The following is a 12,198-nucleotide window of genomic DNA, read 5'->3' as shown; positions in this document are numbered from 1 at the left end:
TTGAAACTTATTTTTATTCTGCGGAAAGTTTGCAATTTTTTTCTTAAAGTAGTAGTCTAATGTCAATCAGGGATAGTGTATCTTTCTATTGATAAAAGAATTATTTAAATCAGCTCAATAGTTTCAGAGATGACCCCCAACAAACAAAGAAAAAAACAAAGTTGAGATATTTTCCTATTCTTTCTATTTCTCTAATCTTTGCCCTAGTGCACCTCTGCATTACTTTAGGTCCATCTATGCCAAATTTCACACCGTAGCATGCTGAACGGTTGTGTTGCTCTGAAGATGAGCTCTGGTTGAGTTCGAAACGCGTCAGTGTAAAGTGGTGGTAGTGATAGATGGATTTGTGTGTTCTTACAGTGTGGAGGTGGAGGAACTGCATGAACACACATTGCATGGGCACAAAAGTAGCTATCATAAAGGTCGCGGGTGGGCAAAGTAATTGTGTCAGCTCGTTGAACGTACATGTAAAATTTCGTATCTATGCTATCAGCCCTTGAGGAGTTCCGTCATCAGCAGCCGACCCTGGCTGCAGCATCAGGCGGTGTATATCATATAAACGCATTGTCATTGAAATTTAACAATCATGTAAGTCTTTTGCGTGTGCCATCAACTTTTGAGGAGTTCCCTTCTACGGAGACGATCCTCACCAGAATGAGTAGGATGTCACTGCTAAATAATTGTTACCAGATTTACATCAGTTTGCCAAATCTCCAGTCCCCAGTTTTATTGGTTTAGCTTATGCGTTTTCTGATTCAGTTGGTAAGTATATAAAATCCTCTTTATTCGTTTTATCCCGTGGGATATTCGGAAAATCTTTGAAACAGTTTTTACCTACCTGCATGCCAAATTTGAAGTTTCTAATAATTATAGTTACGCAAATAGGGCCATTTTGAAGTGAAAATATAAATCCCATTTTATTCCCTATCCCGTGGGAATTTTGATAAATCCTGAAAATAGTTTTTAGCTGTTAGTATTACCTACTTGTTTACCAAATTCGAAGTCTCTAATAATTATAGTTACGGTAAAAGGGTCAATAATTGAAAGTGAAAATACAAATCCCATTTATTCACTATCCCGTGGGAATTTCGAGAAATCCTCAAAACTGTTTTAGCTGTTAGTATTACCTACTTGCATGCCAAATTTTAAGTTTCTAATAATTATAGTTACGCAAATAGAGCCATTTTGAAGTGAAAATATAAATCCCATTTTATTCCCTATCCCGTGGGAATTTTGATAAATCCTGAAAATAGTTTTTAGCTGTTAGTATTACCTACTTGTTTACCAAATTTGAAGTCTCTAATAATTATAGTTACGGAAATAGGGTCATTAATTAAAAGTGAAAATACAAAGCCATTTAGATCGAAGTATTGCGCATCGCGATTAGACGTGTCGAATATTCTTTAAAATTAATAAATAATCACTTTGCTGAATCGTGACCTTGTTTACCGATACGAAATCTGTGCTTAGTGTGATCTTTGAAATGTTTTCTAAAGTGTAATAATACTTAGAAGTTATATAAAAATGGAAAATAGTCCTTTCAACCGGAGTGCGAGGACTGCTCGATCCCCCGAGTACGCCCGCCCCTGGCCCTGCAGCGCCCAGCCAGAACGATGACGACATGCCCGAAGTTATCTCAACTCCTGAACTGTCGAACTGGATGTCGTCAATTGAACAGTGCCTCAACGAGGTGTGCTCTATCGCATCCGAAGGGAAATTGAATGCAGAACAGAAATTGCGCATTAATAACTTGTGCCGGAAAGTAGCTCACGGTACATCTCAAATGGCAGTTCATTATCAGTCTGTGAAACTGAGAACCGTCCAAGCCCACTCTTCTATTCAGACCCTCAAAAGCCAACTTGATTTATCCCAGCGGCTCCAGGACCTGAAGATGAGCATTGATCAGTCGTCGAAACCTGCCACAGATCTATCCCAGCGCCTGCAGGACCTCAAGCATACTATAGAGGAGTCATCAAAACCGGCTCTGGGAACTTCTTTTGCTGACATGGTCAAAAAAGGTACCAATAACTTCATCCAGCCAACAAATTTCAGTTCAGTGGTCATTTACCCGAATAACAAGGAAAAGTCAAGTGAAGAGACAAAATCCCTGGTCCAAAAGCTTATCTGCCCTGAACAGATGAAACTCCAAGTGAGAGGCCTTCGCAAGACAAAGAACGGCGGTGTAATTATCAGCACCGATACTAAGGAGGACATCATGAAGCTTAAGCAGTCAGTACAGCTTACGAACTCAGGCCTTACGATCGATGAGCCTCATAAACGTAAGCCCAGAGTGGTTGTTATAGGCGTGCCCGCATCTATGCAGGAGAAGGAAGTCTTTACCTGTCTTTACCATCAAAATCTAGCAGATAAACTTCAAAATGCCAGTCTCGAGTCGTAGTTGTATCAGCTTAGCCATAAGTCGGGCAAAAAAGACGCTGATACTTGTAATTACGTAATTGAAGTAACTGCATCAATACGTAAAGCACTGATCACGAAAGACAGGGTCTTTGTGAATTGGTCATCTTGCCCTGTAAGAGACTTTACTCTGGTCACAAGATGCTACAAGTGTCAGCAGTATGGGCATGCGGCCAAATCATGTCGGGATTCTGCCTACACCTGCGGCCACTGTGGCAACCAAGGTCACGCAATTAAAGAATGCCCAAAGAAATCTGAGGATCCTAAGTGTGCGACCTGCATGCACTATAAGAAACCTTGTGGTCATACTACAGGTGCTGCGGACTGCCCCGCAAAAATATCGGCTGAAAAACGTTATATCAATTCCATTGATTATGAAGGCGCCTAAGAGCGCCAGAGTTTTCCTGTCCTTAATTATTCGTTATTGTTTTTTTTTCTGTATTAATTCAACTTCAACTTAATATTATTTATACTTACCTAGTCAAATTATGTTTTATATATAAATCATGTTCATCCTACTAACCTTAATTATAAAAAAACGTACTCTAAGAATCACTTACACAACATCTAAATAAAGCAAATAAGTAACTAGGTAAATGTAAAGAAATTCGTCAGCAATTTTAGTATCGACTTTGAGTCTTTGACCCAGTAAAAATTCCACTGACACGCAGTTATATAGGCATATCATTACCTAGTAAATATTAAGTATTATTAAATATTAATATGTTTTACATATTTTGGTTTGTTAATTTTAATTGTTTGGATTTCTAGTACTTAAATTTGCTAATCTAACAAGTTCCATATACCGTGTACATTGTTTATTTACTATGTGATTATTTTATTTTTGTAAATATGCTCGTTAGCCTGAGATACAGGGTTCACTTAGTAACCTTAGTTCAGGCACACGTGTTACGTAGATTTAATCAAAAGATTGTATTTTTAAAATTGTACCGCATTTTTTCTGAATAAATCATTATTATTATTATTATATTATTATTATTTTATTATTATTCACTATCCCGTGGAATTTCGTAAAATTCCTGAAAATTTTAGCTGTTAGTATACCTACTTGCATGTCAAATTTTATGTTTCTAATAATTATAGTTACTGAATAGGGCCATTTCTAAGTGAAAATATAAATCCCATTTATTCCCTATCCCGTGGGAATTTCGAAAAATCCTTTCTTAGTGCGCGTCTAGATCTATTAAGGATATATTCCAAATTTCAAGTTTCTAGACCCAGCGGTTTGGGCTGTGCGTTGATCTATAAGTCAGTCAGTCAGTCAGTCAGTCAGTCAGTCAGTCAGTCAGTTCTTCTTTTATATATATAGATTAGTAGGATGATAACTTTTTGTTTGCAAATATTGAGTAAATCGAGCTCGCAACGACTTTATGACATGTAAATTCGGAGTTAACGTACATAATCTTGAATACTAATCAGGCAAACGTAGTATTTTCAAGCAAAACAAACTGAACGAAAGCAACATGTTTTGTTTGCTTAGGTGTTCTTATCAAAACATTTTACCGGGGAATTCCTTACAGCAAAACCACAAAAACATTATGAAGGGTGAAAAGTTTTCTCGTACGTACCATTGTCAGAAGCCTCTATGCATTATAACACTACTCGTAAAAAAAACACAAGTTACACTGGAATGTTTGACTGAGTTGCAGAAGCGCACTGTGATGAATGAGGCAGCAATCGCTATCGCTTCAATGTGATATCGGATGATTAAGCGCCACTTAAACAGATATTACCAGATAATTACCGATAATAATATTAGATCCTGTCCCATTATTGACTGATTTACAGCTCAAATTCAACATAGCTATGGATGGAAATGGTTCGGTTAACTGTAAGATTAGAAACATACCAGTTCGCAATGATCGTCATAGAAATTGTTTTTCGTTAATCGTAGATTTGCAATCGAAATACGCTATCGCTGCGGCGGTAGTGGCCGATTATGAAATCTTTTCAATTATTACTGATAACTTTTGGTCGGGTCAAAGGAAGATATTTATTTTGGTGTGCTGCTACTATTAAAATTTTTGCTCGTAGTAAACGTTGATCACTTCAGATATAAGGCCGTTTTCCTGTGTCGCCTAATTTGATGCATAGCAATTTTCAAGAATGTTTTCATGATTTTACGAAAATGCGGTTGATCTGGTCGTGCTTCTTAATGAAAGTACAGTCGCTACTAAGTATAAACATCAGAGCTGTCTATAGGTTTTCAGAAATAATATAATATCTAAACTTGGCCGTATTGTCAACCGGATGAGAGTGTGTTCAGATATTAAGAGGATTTTTTTAGAGATCATTGAGTAGATAAATACTGTTTTGTGCTAAAACATAGAAGCAAAGGAATAAGAAGCCACCAAAGTCAGACTCTTTTACAAAATTTACTTATAAAGATTTTTTTTAACCTTCTATAAAATTGAAATTTGGCGATAATGTTTATAAATAAACAATTAAGTAAATTATGATAAGTAAATTTTACTAACAAGTGCCAATATACTAATACATCATATTTATTTTCTTTTTGTAGTCGATTAAAATTACCCCACATTGAGTATGCCTATACTAACTACACACACTGATTGAACACTGAACAGCTAACCCTGATTTTTTAAAGATACGGTAAATTTTCCGACTCGCACTTGGCCGGTTTTTAAGCTCTGAGAGAGTGGATTGACTCAAGCTATTGAACAACTACTCGTATTTAAATTGGCTATGGACAGAACGAGATATAAGGAGCTGACTGTCAACCATTAATAACGAAGTGAAGTATAAGAAGAATAAAAACATCATATTAGGTTTTTTTTAGAGAAGTATTTTTCTTATCTCAATTATGATATCTCAAATGAGAAGATTAAGGGCTGTTTCACCATCCATTGATTAGTGTTAACTGACGGTTATGCCGTCTCTATTTGTTTTGTTCGAATAGACGGAGACGGCATCACATTTTAACCGTCAGTTAACACTAATCAATGGACGTTGAAACAGCCCCTAAAACTTTTCTCATCATCACTATCTAGAAATAAATGCTTAGAGCCCCTAACCCTCGTTTAAATATATCTATTTACCGTCCACTATATACTACTCCCACTCTGTTCATTTCCCTCTATGAATGCGAAAACTTCGCACAGACTTCTATTCTGACTATTTCAGTTGCTTAATATAAACGCTATTACACCCGTGAGAACAACTAACCTCTTCACACATTATAGTGTCCCTTCTAATTGCTCATTTTCTTCTTTACCATTTGTAACATTGTTTGCACGAACGTAATGCGGAGAAGAAATGTCGTATGTCTAGCATCAAAAGTAGCTCTGCCTGCATACTTTTGTACTTTGTCGTTTTACAGCAATGTACTTAACACCATACAACAAATTACATTCGACAAACATTGATTATACATTTGACAAATGCTCTAATACGGCAAAGTAAAAAGTGATCCGCTACTTTTGATGCTGACTGTATGAGCCAAATCGAAAAAAAATTTTGACGCGTTTATTGGTAAAACCACAGTGCAGTAATTGCACTAAGTTGTGAAACGTCGGCAGTGGGTGACAGTGTGTGGGGAAAAAATAGGCCTTAGAAGTATAGCCAGAAATATGAAACCTTTTGCTTTCTACGTACTTTTTGCAATTATATCTTGAAGGATTTTGATTTAGTAATTTTTTCTGGGCTGGGTACCTACGTATGTTTAGTTTAGATAATCAAGGGACCACTTCAAAGAAACGCCTAAATCTTTGTAGATTCAGTTTTGTGGAAGGAATTTCTAAATGATTTCTCTTTGATACAGTGGAAGTGAGAAAATAGAAATCTAAAATAATTATACTATTAAAATATGAATTAGTGAATAGTGACTACCGGCAGTAGCTTAATAAATTAAATGTTGAAATGGTAGAATTCAACATAAATAAGTATCTTGGGTTTGACAACAAATATTTAGTCAGGTTTACTCGTCTTTTGAGAAACTGGCAGGCTTTGATTTGACGAGAGAGGTCTTGGGATAGATATACTTACATACTACTCTATGTAAAATGTAAGGATGAAGTATACAGAGACAGAGACAGCAAATTGACAAAGCGACTCTCACGGACTCACGTAACAAGATTTTCGAGCTGAACAATTGCGGTGAAATGAATTTTAATTAGACAAAAAGCGGTACAAACTTAAATTACTTACTGTTTTTATTAACTAAATATGACACTTAAACAGATACATAACTTTCAAAACTATAAAATAGTATAAAATAGCTTTAATACCTCTAAAGATTTTTTTCGAAAAATTTCATTGTGGTTAGATAATAATGGTTTCCAGCAACCGAATGCCAGCGTATGAAGTCAGTAATACTAAGTTTAAATAAAAGTAACTCATTTTCTAGGACACTGGATACAATGGGCGCCTTATGTTTCTATTAACACTTTAGCCATTGCATAACGCCATCTATCAAGGAAACATGGAAGCTACAGGGCACGTACGTTGTAAAGCGTTTTCCGGAAAATGCCAGCAGATGGCGTATTGCGACCGTTCTAGGAAAATGTAAATATGACAAGGGTATCCAGTTCAATGGTTGAAGTTGTGAGGAGAGCACTTGGGTACCTCTTCGTATCGGATAAGTAGCATAATCTACTTGAGTCTATGTGTCCAGTCTCATACGTACTTTTGGGCTAATAAATTTAATATTATATATATATTCTTGTCCACTTTGAAGTTGTTGTTGAAATTTGAGTAACTGCCGAACTCCGACATATAAAACCCATCTAACAAGATTAGATGTATGCATATTTATTACACCATTCCATTACATATTGAAAACGTTAAAAAATCCGTTTTTGATAGGTATCATGTGGCATAGAAACAGATCCAACTGTGAAGTTAATATTAGAGAGCGGCCATTCATAAATTAGGTAATTTAGTGAAAATTATTACGTTACTGCACAATAGGTAATGATGTAGACATTTGTACAAGCTGCTTGCAGTGGAAACCTAACTGATTGATTGTTTGAGATGGGACCAATGATTTTTTTCATTTCTTATGCTCGTAAAGTGGTATTTATGCTGGATGTAAGCGACATAAAATTACTATGCTCTAGTGGATAAAGTAAAACTTTCGTCTAAGACCAAGGTTTAGAATCACACCAATTGACCTAGTCCCAAAGTAGGTAAGCTTGGCAAGGCTTGTGTTATGGGTACTAAGCAACGGATGAATATAATTATATAGATATAGATAAATACTTTAATACACATTAAACACCCAAGACCCAATAACAAACATTCGTATTTTTCATACAAATATCTGCCCCGACACGGGTATCGAACCCGGGAGCTCAAGCTTCGTAGTCAGGTTCTCTAACCACTAGGCCATCTGGTCGTCACAAGATTTATAACACTACTAGCTTTTGCCCGCGGCTTCGCTCGCGTTAAATTTGGAGTAACACAGATTTAATTTCCACGATCTTTATTTTCGTGTTTTAATTGATTTTTCAGAGGATTATATTTGCACATACATATTCAGGTCAGGGGTGTAATTTTAGAAAACCTACTTGTTTTTTTTGCCCGCGACTTCGTACCTACGCGACATAGGATTCCCGTGGGATAGGAATAAGTGAATTCAATAGAAAACCACACTGTCCGCGATTAAGTTGAAAACAGGTTTCTATTATTTAGGGCACGTATATATATTTTTAAAAAGCTTTCACTAATATATATTTTTTTAAATCAGCTCAGTTGTTTCAGAGATTACCCCCAATAAACAAAGAAACAGACAAAGTTTAAAAAGACAAAAAATCCTTACTTAGTGCACTTCTATGATCCTTTATCCACTTACTTACATGTGTGCCAAATTCAGGTCTGTAAAATCTGTAGTTTAAGCTACGCGTTGTCTGTCAGTCAGTCAGCCAGTCACGGTATTTCGTAGCACGGTATACTGTTTTATAGGTATGGATAAATTTTGTTACGTAATGAGTTGATTGGTTTGGCGTAGGTACTTAATGTGTCCTAACCGTTAAGGAGTTATACCTTTCAGCATCAGCTCACCTGAATAACCAGAAAGAATACAACTATCGGTCTATACGTACCTACCTATAATATTAAAAAAAAAATGCTCAACTCCTAACCGTTAAGGAGTTTTACCTTCCATCATCAGCTCATCAATAGCTAGAGAAAATATATGAAAAACGTTATGCGTGCCTACAAAATTTGAGGGTTGCCCTCGATTTCCCTGTGATCCCGTCATCAGATCCTGATTTGGTGAATACATAAATCCCGTTTTTTCCATATCCCGTGGGAATTTCCAAAAATCCTTAAAACTGTTTTTTACTATTATAATCACCTACTTCTATGCCAAATTTAAAGAGTCTAGTTATTAAACCATCAAACGAAGCAGTAGCAGTTTGGCGAGAATATATAATGTGTAGTACCTAAGTTGTAACTTGAATATATAAAAAGATAAAAAATAAATAAATAATTATAGTTACTGAGATAGGGTCACTCGGAATCGAATATATAAATCCCGTTTTTTCCCGTTCCCGTGGGAATTTCCAAAAAATCCTTCCTTAGTGGGTGCCTACATTGTATAAGGTATCTATGTGCAAAATTTCAAGTCTCTAGGTCCAGTGGTTTGGGCTGTGCGTTGATATATCAACAGTCAGTTAGTCAGTCAGTCAGTCAGTCAGTTTAGAATTTTATATATACCTATAGATGATATTTAAAAATAGTTTTTAAGAATTTTTGTGTGCCCCTATAGAGTATCATGGACTGACTTACACTTTAACATCTTTTATTATAATTTACATGCTTTTATAATTAAATAAATTAATACATGTGATTTATAAAGTATACTGCTAGCCGTTATCTGCGACTCCTCCGCGTCGAATTCGTTTATCGCTATCCCGCGAGAACTATGCAATTTTCCGGGATAAAAACTATCCCATGTCCTTCCCCGGGACTTAAACTATCTGTATACCGAATTTCATCTAAATAGGCTCAGCGGTTTTGACGTGATGAAGTAACAAACAAACGAACATTCTCATTTTTAATAATATTAAAAACTAATCTGGGGGCGCGGCTGTACCTCCGCCAAGATGACACAAAAACTAGAAGAAGTTTTCTCGAACCGTATCGTTGTATTTTTACTTAAAATGTTAATATTTTATCTACAAGATAGAGGTACACACTACAGAAAAGGAGTAAATACTTACATATTTAGTCTCTTTTCATGGCCAAATAAATAATGCAAAGTTGATTTTTATCAGTATTCAAGTGAATCGTATAAACTCTTAATTCCCACGCGTTTGGCGTTAGTTATGTTGTAGTCGTAAAAAGCTAATGGTCTTGTTTATGATCGAACCGATTTGGTTAGTTTTGTTCCGGTTCTATACTATTAAATTTACACACCTGCCAGTGTCAAATAAATAGCGCTGGTGTTTGAATGATTCTTTTTCACTCATTTAAGTAGTTTATTTGCGGTGACCAGGTGAGTGCTAGGTTTTTTTTACAAGCTTTTATGTAACTTGCAATGTTCGCGTTGTACATTATAATTAGGTAAGTATGTTGTTTTTTTTTCGAGCACTTTCTGGTATCCAATTAAGCTGAAATTTGGCATACATACCTATGAGACTGAGGGACTTGTGACTATCCAATAATCTGCTACTGAAATTCTGGTGATCCAGCCAAATCGTCTCCGCAAAATGCAACTGTTAATTAATGGCATCAACTTGACATTTTGGATGACAATACTAGTACGGTCAATAAAATGTACAATAGCTTGCATTAGAAATGTGTTTTTAAGTAAATTTTTTCGTTGTGTAAATTCAACAAATTGATTCTATTTAAGGCAACATTTTGAAAGTAAATGGCATTTTAATACTAAAGAGTAAGTATAACAGCTTTATGGTTTTTTGGACTTATCCTCCTTTTCCCCGTACATTTACAATTACTAGCACAGGTAGAGGAAATATTCCTGGTACAAAACTAATAGCGTTCATATCACAAACAAATACAAGTTAAATCGAAAATACAAACTGAAATATAGATGCACAGAAAAACCAGAAAAATAAGACCAGCGCTGGGAATCGAACCCAGGTCCTCGGCATTCCGTGCCGTGTGCTATACCGCTACACCACCGCTGGACAACGATACAGACACGAATTTCTCCTATGCACCTCATATCTCAGCTTGTGTTGTTTCTTATTTAGCCACTTAAGCAGCGACACTAGCGACATCTATGCCGTAGCCCTCATCGAGAAACTTTTCGGCACTCCATCGGAACTAACCGCTCACCCGGACAAGAGATATCGTTATTAATTATTTATATGGACATCGAATGTTTTGACTAACCAATTTTATGACTTACAATAATTATGACCTGCGAAAATCGGAACTCCACTTTATACTGTTTAATGTTATGACTTAAGATAATATGACTTGCAAAAATTATGATGAATAACGTTATGGATTGTTAAAATCGGAGTTTAAATTTTATGGGAAACAATAGAGACCCATTAAACATACATGCAGATAATTTCATAACTTAAATTATCATGAAATCGTAATTACAAGAAAGAACACAAATAAAATAATCATAAATCATTCCAATCTATCCTCTAAATCATGAGTGAAAAAAGCCGGCATTACAGGTAATTCAATTACGCGGTACTAAGCGTTGCCAGGGAGCTCCAGTAGAAACAGCTTTTGACAGCGTGGCTTCGAAGCTTATGCGAAAATTTATGGAAAATTGTATGGAGCACGCGTTGCCCATAGGATAGGGTGCGCGAATCGGGGTGGGTTTGGTAAATTGGTACCCACGAAGCGGACCAGTCGTGGACCGACCAGTCTACGCCGAGCGCGCGCCGGGAGCACACGTGTCCCAATCTTCTTCCCACTTCCCTCGCACTCGATCTCGTGATACTCAAACGAAAAGATTAACAAAGCATTGTAAACAATCGTGTGTTCTGTGCCCGAACTGGATTTGGACGTGACAGTGCTTGACAGGACACTGTCCCTTATTAAGTTTTCAGTTAACGACTGTCGCTCTTTTCCTTGAATGGGCGCTAATTGGAAAACCTCATCTGTACATGGATAAAAGGTATGTGTTGATGAATTAATTAATGAAATGGGATGTTTCGGTCGGCCTATTTTAAAATTTGACGCATTTTCGCACTAAGTTGAGTGATTAATTGTGAAAAGTTAAAACGGTTTTCAGTATTTCAGCAGCCGTCATTCAAGTTATTGTTGATGGCGATACACATACCCAAATGGTCACAAATGTGTGTGTTACACAAGATCGATAAAAAGGCACTTAAAGTTTTTTGTTTGTCTTATCACTTTCCGGCTACTTGGAAAGATTACTTGTCTTCAATGTTTGTGTTGGAGTTCCAAGTAAAGTTAGTTTGCTTACAACTTTTTAACTATTGCCCTTCCCACTTGTACTAGGTGTCTACATAAATCAGAATTGACTACCATGAAATGCGATACGTTTGTAGCAGCACGTATTATTATTCAAATAAAGGGATATGAATTGTGATGTACCAACCAAAAGCGGCGGGCGTTATGATTTGTATTCCGTTCGCGCCGTGTCGCTTCAAATATTATTGAGTAGGTATCTTTTTCCTGTAAGATGAGACTGAGTGGGCGTGTGGTTTGTGTCCGCTGAACACGCAAGAAATATCCACTAAAGAAACCTCGTATAACTTTCACGGAGCTTTTGACTATGAGACGGCAAGATATTTTCTAGGGTAGGTAGCGCCAACAGGCCCCGGCAGCTAGTTCCGAACTCTT

At 36.4% G+C, this 12,198-nt stretch overlaps 1 pseudogene; it reads left to right on the top strand.

Annotated features, from left to right (window-relative positions):
- The first annotated feature begins 1,524 nt into the window (after nucleotides 1-1,524).
- Nucleotides 1,525-3,361, top strand: LOC141445040 (uncharacterized; annotated as a pseudogene).
- Nucleotides 3,362-12,198: the final 8,837 nt, after the last annotated feature.

Source organism: Choristoneura fumiferana, unplaced genomic scaffold (genome assembly GCF_025370935.1).
Source record: "Choristoneura fumiferana unplaced genomic scaffold, NRCan_CFum_1 Sck3bRy_163;HRSCAF=352_pilon, whole genome shotgun sequence".
Classification (NCBI taxonomy): domain Eukaryota; kingdom Metazoa; phylum Arthropoda; class Insecta; order Lepidoptera; family Tortricidae; genus Choristoneura; species Choristoneura fumiferana.
This window is presented reverse-complemented; position numbering and strand designations above follow the sequence as displayed.